Raw genomic sequence first — 13,389 nt, 5'->3', positions numbered from 1 at the left:
AAACAAGGACGCTGCACGTGCTGGCGCCCCCTGGCGCCCGCCTGGTGTCGTGCGTCATGGCTCACGTCACGTGGGCCTTGTGAGGTTTGCCCCGCCTTGATATCTCCGCTCCCCATGAGTCTGCCTGGCTAGGCTACTCCAAAGGAGGTCTTGCGCCGTCTGCCTCGCGAGGCTTGGACCCTCAAGAGGGTCTTGGATGCCTTGTTGATGAAGATGAGCCATACGGCCTGCTGGCTTAGCCACGCCGTGGGCCGCAGACCGTCAAGTCTGGGGACCCCCATTCCCAGAACGCCGACAGTAGCCCCCGGGCCCATGGTGCGCTCGGGCTTGGCTTCGCGGAGAAGCCAAGGGCCAAGTATGGAGCGCCGCGGGCCCCAAAATCTTGCAGCCTCGATTGACGCGTGGTGGTTGATTGGGTGTCAGGACCCCGATTCCAAGACACATCGATCTAGCTGGTAACACCTCATATCACTTTGCGGCCTCATGCACGGTATTCCCACGGTGTCGCCTTACCATGGCCCGGGACCGTTTGCGCCTTTTGGCTCACGTATATGTAGTGTCGCTAGCATCCATATGACAGGGAACCCGGGCCGACATGGCTAGTCATGATCCCAAAGCGGCACTAACCCATGGAGACAGGCATACATGAATCAACTTCGAGCATGTCGGTCAGCAGCGTGTGAATCCGGGCTATAGCACTGGGCTAACAGGACTCCAGTAAACCGGGCTATAGCAGGCTAGGCAGGACTCCGGATGTCATCGCGTGACATTTCCCCGAAGGGACAGACACAGGAACGAAGTGAAACACATGCCGGCCAGTCAAGTGTCCTGAGCAGTAGTGCTGGGCTAGCAGGACTCCGGTGAACCGGGCTATAGCGGACTACTATGGCTCATGGAATCACTAGACTACATTTCCCCATAAGAGAGGCTGTCGAGGATAAACAACTAGATTGTCGGATCCCACACATACCAAGCATTTCAATCATACACACAATATGCTCGATATGTGTAAATACAACATGGAATCACAACATAACTCTACGACTCAAGTATTTATTCATTAGGCTCCGGGGAGTGAGATATTACAAACATGGGTCTCATGACCCAACAATCATAGCACATGTGGAAGCTTAACATGTCTGAGTACAGACATCTATAAATGAAAAAGGCTAAGAAGCCTGACTATCTACCAGATCCTGCCGAGGGCACAAGATCGTAGCTGAGGTATCAAGCTAAACGTCGAAGTCCACGCGGAACTACTAGCGAGACTGAAGTCTCTCTGCAAAACATAAATTAAGCAAACGTGAGTACAAATGTACCCAGCAAGACTTACATCAGAACTAACTACATATGCATCGGTGTCAACAAAGGGGTCGTGGAGTTTAACTGCAGCAAGCCAGCTTTGACTCAGTGGCTAACCTGAACTACGACTGCAAGCAACTCTTTGAGGTGGCGCACACGAGTCCACATATTCACCATATCAATACACCACTATGGATCCGCTCCCGTCTCCCTACGAGAAGGCCATCCATAGCACTCACGCTTATCTTGCGAGTTTTAGAGTATCCACTTCCACTTGTCTATGAACTATGCAAGGGGTCCAAGTTTCCATATCCGAGGAATCAAGCTATTCGAATAGATAATGATAACCCTGCAGGGGTGTACTTCTTCACACACGCTCCCACCACTTACTGTCGTTTACACGACATGTACTCGGCAACCTTCAAGCGGAAGCCCAACGACGGTGTCGGCCACGACCTACCTAAACACTCAAGTCTCTAGTCCAGGTTTATCGCCTATCCAGGTTCCATCCGCAGGGAGTCCGGCAGAGGTTTCCACATACGGCCCCGAACGATGTGAACAGGGTTCCCGAGACACCAAACGGGCGCCCGGTACACCGTGCCACGGTGTATCTACCGCATCATAGCCCACCCCTAGGGTCAGCGCTACGCACGGCCGCCAACACATAACCTACAAACACCAGAAACTAGTTGCAACTCCTGGACAAAGTACTAGGGTGATTAAGAAGCCGAGAGGGTCAATTAAGGATCCCAATGAGTGGTAGTAGCTGTTCATGGATCACAGACACAGAACTCAGTTCCTAAGAACGGTTTCAATGAGACAACCCACCATGTACTCCTACATGGCCTCTCACGGCTACCTTTACCAAATCATGTTCACACACTTAGCTCACACACAGTAGGGCATGTTCATCACCATTCTAATTCATTCCCGATGAATCAGACCCGACACAACTCTATGCAATAGCAGGCATGACAAACAAGCATGAATGAGTAGGCACATCAGGGCTCAAACAACTCCTACTCATGCTAGTGGGTTTCATCTATTTACTGTGGCAATGACAGGTCATGCAGAGGAAAGGGTTCAACTACCGCAACATGTAACAGTTGAATCGTTGTTGTCCTAATGCAGTAAAAGAGAGCAGGGGCGAGAGAGTGGGATTGTATCGGAATGAACAAGGGGGTTTTGCTTGCCTGGCACTTCTGAAGATGATATAGCTCTTCATTGGTGTCATCGAACACATTGTCGAAACATACGCCTATCGAGGGGGGGGGGACAATCACCAGCAAACACAGAAAGAATACAATCAATGCAATGCACATTATGATGCATGATCATGACATGTCAATATGCTGTAATTTGAGCTAATGCAACTAAAACCAGATTAAATGACGTTGGTTTGAACCAAAGATTCAAATTCAAATCCATATGTGATTATTTAAATGCCACTTATTTGATTTGACCTGATCAGCAGGCATAAGTTTTTCAAACATGCATGATAATGCCATAATCAGATTCTTTGGATTTTTCTGATCATTTTTAGAAAAGATTTCTGAGGCTTTCCACTTTCCCCAATTCAACTTTCATAAATATATACATGATGCATGAATGCTTGTGCAACTAGTTACAACCAATTCTAGGGCTGTGACAACTCACCCCCACTAAACAGGAATCTCGTCCCGAGATCCAGGACGTGAGGTGAGAAGACAAAAGGGACACATGACCAACACAATCTTCGCGATCCTGGGTGCACTCCATAAGAATGTTGATTTGATCACCTTCATTGTCTCGAAGTCTTGCTCCAGGAACTCCTACCAACATGACAACGAGAGGGAAAAGAATCTCTAGAAGGATCGATCTTCTCAAGATCGAGCAGCTCAGTCTTAACTCACGGAATGAGACATAGAAACATCTTGCGAACTGAGACACAAAACACATATCAAGAGGGATGTAGATGGACATATGACGAAGGTCTAAATTGGTAGGCAACAATCCCACGCTTAGGTGAGATGGTGAGTGAGAGTCAAAGCAGCAAGGAGATAAGTTACTATGATTACCTAACGGGGCACCTCAGGGAGGGTGACTCATAGAGCTATTCCCTTAAGTGGCAAAAAGAATTACTTTTGATATAATGATCATTGAAACTCTTTATGCCAGCCTAAGGCAATCACATACGATTGTTCGAGGAGGTTCAAAAAATGGCATATATCGACTAGAATGGATGATGTGGACTACCTTGTTGAAGACAACGCAAGGGATGATTTTGCTTGTGCATGCTCTCAAGAACTTGAGCATTTTCATATTCATCAAGGTTCTACCAATATCCGAGTCGAGGATCCTGGCAACACATGTTACTACCTTGACGAATAGTGATGGACAATGCAGATGCATAGAAAGGACAACCCTTTCTCAGATTTCACCTTAGCGAGGCCAAGGGAACGAAATCTGGATGATCGACTGAGAGACATTTAGCACTCCGCTTCTAATGTTCTCCTTGATGTACTGGTTACCATTGTCATGCTTTAAAGCATCAACATAGCCATCAAGTAGTGGTCGAACTTCGGAATACAAAGGATCCACAAGGAACAACTTCTGGAGTAAATCCTACGAAATCCTTATGGAGAGGTGGCCAACTTCTTCAATCAAGATACTACAATATTAGATCTTCCGATTGGGTGTGTCAGCCATGACATCCACTTTACCGGGTTACACAGAGACCAATATTATAGTTCTTGGGAAAACGTTCCAACCATCATATCTGCCTGAGATTCAGATCTGGTTGGTGTCAGGATATTCCAGACTCATTGAGTCTAGAAAGAAAAATGATAGTTTGCAACACGAATCGACGAAACGACGTTGCGAGACTCTCGAAAAATGGACTACGGTAGTAAGCTCCAAAATATGAGCTGGTTTTGCTACAAACAGGTGAACACGTTGTCCGAGACAAGCGTGACCACGTGGTAGTCTTATAATAAAATACTACCAAGTTCAGGTTGGGAAACCGTCATCGAGGATAACGAAGTCCTGACATAAGTCATGATTCTTAAGAAGGAACTTCTTCTCCTTGAACAAAACAATCAGTGGCTTGGTGTGCTAGGAAGCACATATAGAATGGAGGTGGCCAACCTATCAAACCATAGAGTACTTCGCACATATGCGTGACTAACTTGGGAAGATTCCAGAGGAAACAAAAACAATCTTTCCCGAATTCATGGCGGCAACTTGCATCGATTGCACGTGAACCAGAGGAAGTCACTTCTTTCATCCAGACAGATACTTCATGAATAGAGCATGAAGAAAAATGCTTACACAAGTTTCCAATGCTAGCTGGATGTTCAACATGAATCATGGAGGAGACAAAATGCTGCTGATGGACTCAACAACAACTCATCGGAATTTCCATATCACTGGACTTCCACCATCATGTGAACACGGTGATAGCATTGGTCAGACCAAAAGATGTAATGGTGTATGCTCGAGGGATCAACCACGAGTAAGACAACATTACGAACATCGTTGGTTCTGATTTGACTTGACGATAGCCCATACTCAAGTCAAGGTTTTGACAAGGCAATAGATCCAACAACTGATCGCGAGGACCAATCGATGGAGATATCATCTTTCTTCAACACACACACACACAAAAGATATCCCTTAACATGAACTAAGTCAGAGAAGCTTTATCTTCCAACTCTCCAAGTTGTTGTTTAGCTCAACCAACTAGCTCAGGGATATCCAACACAGATTCTTGGAGAAGAGGTAATTTATAAGAAAACCCATTTAATCACGAACTCAACATACCGGTCAGGTGACAACCAGGTAATACTTCTGAGAAGATCTTCGGAAATAACGAACCACCGATATGTTACTAAGCTAGAGAACAATCTTGCTTTTCAAGGCAAGATGATATGATCAAATAAGCAAGGATAGACACAGTCCCAACTCTTGATCGAAGAGTGCACCAGGGAAATGGACTAGGTAGCACGATCAATCTTAGAATGATGATTCAATAACCAACACGCTAAGAATGAGAATATTGTCCATTAACTACCAAGCAACGAGGTTGCTAGGAGTATCGATTTCACACATCATAGTTCACTTGTCGGCATTCCGGTTATGGCAACACGGGACCGAGAATGAACGATGATGGCAAGAGTATCACTGCATCAAGAATTCATAAGATAAGGTGCAATTCTCATGATGTTCCTGACATAAAAGTGGGTAATACTTTAGGGTAGAACAGAATCAAAGCTTGATTGCATTTGATCTGCGGAATACAACTGCTTTGACCCAATCCTGGATATGGATGAGGTACTGGAGTTTGTTTCTCCTAGTCATTCTGAAATAGAACGGCTTGACAAACCACAAGAATACTAGGCATCGATGAACACGAATGCACACGTACTCTTGGCTATCAACTGATAGAGGATGGTCAGGATACAACTGAAGAGGAACCACTCAAGGAACATATAATTTTCTGGGTTGTGGACGCATAGATTAGTATGTTGAACAAGTTCAACAGGTTTCTTCCGGATAATCCATGCAGAAAGGTAGGACTGGCAGATTCACAATTCTTGCATGGAGAACCCATTAAGAGCACTCTTATTGTGATCTTTTGGTTCAAATAACTTCTGCCTTCATGGTTCATGGTATTTGGAAGAAGGAAATACCACGGACCTCGAGGACTGTCGCAAGGTTACTAATATCCTAAAGAAACTAGCAACACTATCAACACGAGATAAGTAGAGTGAATCTTGGGCCAAGAACCCAGGAATAGAATGCCTACTAACTAAACGGCATCACGGGATGCTTTCGAGAATGGTGGCCAGAATCATCACACTGGGGATGCAAAGCATTGCTAGATTACCAGATGATACTATAGACACCTAGGGTCATAATAATAGCTCCAACATAAATGCCGATGCAGTGGAGTACCTCAACAGACGGATTAGTGTGCCTAAACTGGCCCAAAAGGACATCGAGAACTGGGAGGAAGGATTTGCAAATGCATCAGGCTATTTAGAAACCTGGGATGACTCGGACAACATAACAGCTATAAATGCTCAAAATGATTTGAGACATCCTGCAAAATGGTGGCATAACCACTTAACATCACAATATCAAAGTTCTGAGATGAACTGCCAACACACAAAAGTAGTAGGAACCGAACTCGGGCTTAAACTCAACAATCCTAGGTATCTACGGTTTAGTAACACGTCATCCTGATAGATAGATGAGAAGGCCTAGTTCTTAATCCCCGTAGAAAAGAAGAGGTTGACTCAGATCATAAGGACATAAGGTAAAGGAGTAAAAAGAGCCTTACGTTCCATCCCACAATCAACTCTCTTACATAACTAAAGCATTTCTAGACTCAACTTCGACAAGTTTGGCTTGGTAATCCTACAGGCAGTCAGGCTCTGATACCAAAGCTGTCAGGATCCCGATTCCAAGTCACATCGATCTAGCTAGTAACACCTCATATCACTTTGCGGCCTCACGCACGGTATTCCCATGGTGTCGCCTTACCATGGCCCGAGACCGTTTGCGCCTTTTGGCTCACGTATATGATAGTGTCGCTAGCATCCATATGACAGAGAACTCGGGCCGACATGGCTAGTCATGAACCCAAAGCGGCACTAACCCATGGAGACAGGCATACATGAATCAACTTCGAGCATGTCGGTCAGCAGCGTGTGAATCCGGGCTGTAGCACTGGGCTAATAGGACTCCGGTAAACCGGGTTGTAGCAGGCTAGGCAGGACTCCGGATGTCACCGCATGACATTTCCACAAAGGGACAGACACAGGAATGAAGTGAAACACATGCCGGCCAGTCAAGTGTGCTGAGCAGTAGTGCTGGGCTAGCAGGACTCCGGTGAACCGGGCTGTAGCGGACTACTATGGCTCATGGAAGCACTAGACTACATTTCCCCATAAGAGAGGCTGCCAAGGATAAACAACTAGATTGTCGGATCCCACACATACCAAGCATTTCAATCATACACACAATATGCTCGATATGTGTAAATACAACATGGCATCACAACATAACTCTACGACTCAAGTATTTATTCATTAGGCTCCGGGGAGTGAGATATTACAAACATGGGTCTCATGACCCAACAATCATAGCACATGTGGAAGCTTAACATGTCTGAGTACAGACATCTATAAATGAAAAAGGCTAAGAAGCCTGACTATCTACCAGATCCTGCCGAGGGCACAAGATCGTAGCTGAGGTATCAAGCTAAACGTCGAAGTCCACGCGGAACTACTAGCGAGACTGAAGTCTCTCTGCAAAACATAAATTAAGCAAACGTGAGTACAAATGTACCCAGCAAGACTTACATCAGAACTAACTACATATGCATCAGTGTCAACAAAGGGGTCGTGGAGTTTAACTGCAGCAAGCCAGCTTTGACTCAGTGGCTAACCTGAACTACGACTGCAAGCAACTCTTTGAGGTGGCGCACACGAGTCCACATATTCACCATATCAATACACCACTATGGATCCGCTCCCGTCTCCCTACGAGAAGGCCATCCATAGCACTCACGCTTATCTTGCGAGTTTTAGAGTATCCACTTCCACTTGTCTATGAACTATGCAAGGGGTCCAAGTTTCCATATCCGAGGAATCAAGCTATTCGAATAGATAATGATAACCCTGCAGGGGTGTACTTCTTCACACACGCTCCCACCACTTACTGTCGTTTACACGACATGTACTCGGCAACCTTCAAGCGGAAGCCCAACGACGGTGTCGGCCACGACCTACCTAAACACTCAAGTCTCTAGTCCAGGTTTATCGCCTATCCAGGTTCCATCCGCAGGGAGTCCGGCAGAGGTTTCCACATACGGCCCCGAACGATGTGAACAGGGTTCCCGAGACACCAAACGGGCGCCCGGTACACCGTGCCACGGTGTATCTACCGCATCATAGCCCACCCCTAGGGTCAGCGCTACGCACGGCCGCCAACACATAACCTACAAACACCAGAAACTAGTTGCAACTCCTGGACAAAGTACTAGGGTGATTAAGAAGCCGAGAGGGTCAATTAAGGATCCCAATGAGTGGTAGTAGCTGTTCATGGATCACAGACACAGAACTCAGTTCCTAAGAACGGTTTCAATGAGACAACCCACCATGTACTCCTACATGGCCTCTCACGGCTACCTTTACCAAATCATGTTCACACACTTAGCTCACACACAGTAGGGCATGTTCATCACCATTCTAATTCATTCCCGATGAATCAGACCCGACACAACTCTATGCAATAGCAGGCATGACAAACAAGCATGAATGAGTAGGCACATCAGGGCTCAAACAACTCCTACTCATGCTAGTGGGTTTCATCTATTTACTGTGGCAATGACAGGTCATGCAGAGGAAAGGGTTCAACTACCGCAACATGTAACAGTTGAATCGTTGTTGTCCTAATGCAGTAAAAGAGAGCAGGGGCGAGAGAGTGGGATTGTATCGGAATGAACAAGGGGGTTTTGCTTGCCTGGCACTTCTGAAGATGATATAGCTCTTCATTGGTGTCATCGAACACATTGTCGAAACATACGCCTATCGAGGGGGGGGGGGACAATCACCAGCAAACACAGAAAGAATACAATCAATGCAATGCACATTATGATGCATGATCATGACATGTCAATATGCTGTAATTTGAGCTAATGCAACTAAAACCAGATTAAATGACGTTGGTTTGAACCAAAGATTCAAATTCAAATCCATATGTGATTATTTAAATGCCACTTATTTGATTTGACCTGATCAGCAGGCATAAGTTTTTCAAACATGCATGATAATGCCATAATCAGATTCTTTGGATTTTTCTGATCATTTTTAGAAAAGATTTCTGAGGTTTTCCACTTTCCCCAATTCAACTTTCATAAATATATACATGATGCATGAATGCTTGTGCAACTAGTTACAACCAATTCTAGGGCTGTGACATTGGGCGTGGGCGTCTCCGCTTCCCCATGCTGCCCTTGAATCCGCCTGGCTATGCGGCCCCGCCTCTTACACATTTATTCTTCCTTTGCCATGCCCAACTCTTCCAATCTCCCTGCTGCCTCAACGCCCTGCTCCACCTTCTCAATCCGACCTGTGATCCGCCCGCTTCACCGCCATGGCGCCGAAACAAGCTGAAAAGGGGAAGAAACATCTGTCCTCGCCAATTGCGCCTCCATCCTTCGAGCTGGCGCTCAGCCGGCCTCGGGTGCTCAACAACGAGACCATGGACAAGGTGCGCCCCATGCTTGCCTCCAGTTTCAATGATTGGGGAGAGACGCCGGCTTGTCCCGCGTCTCGCACCAGCATGGCTCGGGCAGTTACCAATGTTCTGATCTTCATTGATGCCCTCTGGGCTGGCCTGATTCCTCCCTTCTCCGCCTTCTTCAACGCGGTGCTCAAGCACTATCAGATCCACATGCTCCATCTCGACCCTCAGGCTGTGACCTTCTCGCCGTCTTTGCCTTCGTGTGCGAGGCCATGGTGGGCATCACCCCCTCCGTGGCACTCCTCCGCCACTTCTTCTCGTTGCATCTCACCGGTCCGCGGCAGAGCTCAGGGTGCGTGGGTTTCCAGGCCGTGGCTATGACGGCAGGCGTGTGGATCGACTTTGAGGTCCCTTCATCCACGAGCGAGTTCCGTACGTGATGGGTGTTTTTTGATACAGGCGTGCTCAACCCTCTGCTCTAAGCTCCGGTGGGGCCTTCTATTCCAAACTCTGGATGGGATCATTAGAAGCTCACGAGCCGCTGCCTTGCCCCTGTCTGGGCCAGGATGAGGTGGTTGAAGGACCTTGGCATGACTGCGCCCATGGTGGTGAGGGCATTCATCAGGCGTTGAGTTGCTCCACTCCAGCGCCATTCTCACCCGATGTGGGACTTGCTCAGCAGACAGGACAACATGAGGTTTCAGGAGGAGGGCCTTCCTCTCGCTGCACGGCAGACAGTGCTCACGGTCCTATCAGGTGTCCCTCTGCCAGACGAGATGCCCAGGAACAACTGCATGTTGTACCGCTGTGAGAACAAAGTCATTTGCCGTGAACATGCCTTCCTTTGATGAGTGGGGGCTACGCCCAGTCGGCTTGGTGGGGGACCCGCGAGAATCCTGTCATCATGGTCCCCTTCTTCACCGCAGGTGCCGGGCTCGCCCCAGGTGACGGTGCGGGGGAGCGAGTTGCGACGGGGGCCGGTGGCTCAGGTGCTGAGGAGAACATGTCGGGTGGTGATCCGGGGGCGTCGTCCTCGGGGGCCTGCGACCCCCCTCCTGACGCGTCGGTTGCCGAGGAGATGCGGCATGCGACTCCCGAGGTTGAGGCTCCAGGAGCCTCGGGAGGTCGTAGTGGGAAGGAGCTGGGCTGTTCGCCTCAGCCGGGCTCCCTGAGGCCATCCCTCTTGGGTCTTCTTCGGCTCCGCCACGCACCGGCCGTCACGTCCAGCGCTTCGGTCGCCTTTGTGTGGAATTTGAGGAGCTCCGCAAGAGGAAGGGATCCCCCAGCGGCAGCAACATCTTCGGGTCGTTGAAGCGACGGAAGTACATCTCTATTGAAGTGTAAGTACCTTGTCGCCGTGGCTTTTGCGTGTGGTCTTCTTATCCTGATGCCTGTCCTCCAGGGCTCCTTCTGCTGAAGCTGTTGCGTCTTCCGAGAGGCGGCCTCCTCCTTCATCAACTCCCCCGTCGGCATTGAGCGTTCCTGGCCTGCTTGCTGCCCCTGGAGCAGGGTCGGTCGGAGGAGCGTCCCTGCCTTCGGGACATGTTGAGTCTGTGGTTTGGCCGCCCCTCGCCCACGGTCTGGCATGGAGCTTGGCGGGCGTTCCCAAGACTCCTCCTCTGCTCATGAGCAGTCGCTGGCTGACCACGGTCTTCGGTTCCTCTTCAAGCAGCGAGCCTGTATCAGCTTGGGCTCCTTGTGAGGATGGGCTGACGTGAGGCACGGCGCCAGCCCCCAACCCCCAACCGGGAGGTGGCGTGCCACTTGATGCTCCACCCGCCGCCCCCGAGGTGGAGGACGAGGCGATTCGAGAGTTCGAGCTCGAGCGTGGGCGCAGCGTAGTCTGTCACGAGCTCTTCCAAGAGGCGATGGGTGTGATGAGCAGCCTTGGTGAAGAGCTTGCTGGTGTCGACTCGCGTCTTGAGGCTGAAGGTCTTCGGTTGGTGGAGGAGCGGCGCAAGCTACGAGTGGCCATCAACCTTGGTCGCTATCAGCGCGACCTCGAGAATGCGAAGGCCGAGGCGTCCCGCAAGATTGCCAATGAGGCTCGCTCGCGAGCTTCTGGAAGAAGCTCACGAGGCCGATCACCGCCGCGAGGCTGCGGAGGAGCGCGCATGGGGGCTTCAGGCCTGGAGCGCGTCCCTTGAGTAGCAGGTGGAGGTGCGTGGGGCCGCTCTTGCATCGCTGAGGGGGACGCCTGCGGAGGAAGAGGAGGTCTGGCAGCGTGAGGAGACGCTGGCCCTGGAAGCCGTGGAGCGCAGCCTCGAGCTCGAGCGACTGGAGACAAGGGAGCGTCAAGTCGCTCAAGCAGAAGATGCTGTCGGGGCCCGCGAGGCCGGAGTCGAGGAGGAGATCAATCGCCGGGTGGCCGAGGTTCACGCAGATCTGGAGGGTAGGTACAACTTGAAGCTAAAGCTCGCCGGTCTGGATGGTGCGGGCAGGGCCGCCGCCCTCAGGCCCAGGTTGGACGAGGCCGAGAGGCGTGCAGAGGCCACAGCCGCCGCCCTGGTTACGGTGCAGGCAGACTTGACCTCCGCCCGCGCCGAGCTGCTTTCTCTCCGGAGACGAGTTGACGACGCCGAGGCCGTCGCACGGCAAAACATGGAGGAAGTGCTCCAACGCCGAATGCTGGAGCGCGAGCATGCTCCTATGCTTCAAGACCTTAGGAACAAGGCCAACACCGCCCTAGGTTACATCTGCAACGAAAACGCCCTGGCCCCTCACTCAAATGACTACACCAGCCACCTGACCTTCTTCACCGAGGTGGTGACACGCCTGGAGGCCCAATCTGCCAGATCTCGTCAGCTTGTGGAGGAGAGGGGTCGAGGCCTACTTCAGCGCGCATTCTCCCGTGTCTTCAGCCACCTTCTGAATGCCGACCCCAACTTCGACTTCGATGCCGCCATTGCCCCCGTGCCCATAGCCGTCCGGGGCGACTTGGCACGTTGGGTAGAGGACCACGTCGATGCGTTGGTCAGGGCCTTCACCTCGGAGGATGACGCGGTGCTGGTCGTCGCAAATGAAAGTGACGTGGTCAATGACGGTGATGGGGGCATCGCCGACGGCGGCGGCGATACCGACGAAGATGACGACGACGCGAGTGACGCATCCGCGGGTGATGTAGCGAGTGATATCTCTGGTTGATCCCATGTTCGCCTATTGTTTCATCCTGCACGCAAAACTCGGGCGTGGCCCTTGGAAGACTTTGTAAGAGCATTTTGAGAGGGGAGCCCCTCGTGTAAGCAAATTGTAGTCTTTACTTTCCTATGCGATGTGGGTATGTGTCCTCGTGAGCTCATGAAGCTGGGGGTGAGCTCCCCGACATGGTTTACCTTAGCCAACGCCAGCTTAGGGCTGGGTCATGAGGCGACGAGTTCCTGAGAATCCTGCGGAGCTTATCGCCCCATTTGAGGGGGCCCCGTAAGAGGTGAGCACCAGGCGTAGTGCTAGCACGTGCTTGACGAGCATGCGCTTTGCGCGGTCTGGCTCGCGAGGAGCTTTGCAAGGGAAAGCCGATGGACATGAGTCCCAAATCAAATGAGATCCAGAAGGCAAGAAATGGCTCAAACGAGAAAAGGCACCCCCCGCGCGCATCGATAAAAATTCAACTTCAACTTAAGTCCAGATCCAGAAAGCAAAGCCACAGAAAGAGAGATCCAAAGAAAAAGGCTGCGTCCGGCACCTAGTCTAGTCTTCGGGTCTTTAAGTCTTCTCACCAGCGCGGAGCTAAGTGCTGCCACTAGGCGTGGGAGGGAGCCCCAGGGCCTGAGGCCGGCGCTCCTGAGACTCCGGGGCGTGTACAACCCCAACTCATTATTACGTGAGAGTGTCACGGGCGGCGAGCTTCATAGGCAC

The sequence above is a fragment of the Triticum aestivum genome, chromosome 2A (assembly GCF_018294505.1).
Source record: "Triticum aestivum cultivar Chinese Spring chromosome 2A, IWGSC CS RefSeq v2.1, whole genome shotgun sequence".
NCBI lineage: Eukaryota > Viridiplantae > Streptophyta > Magnoliopsida > Poales > Poaceae > Triticum > Triticum aestivum.
This window is presented reverse-complemented; position numbering follows the sequence as displayed.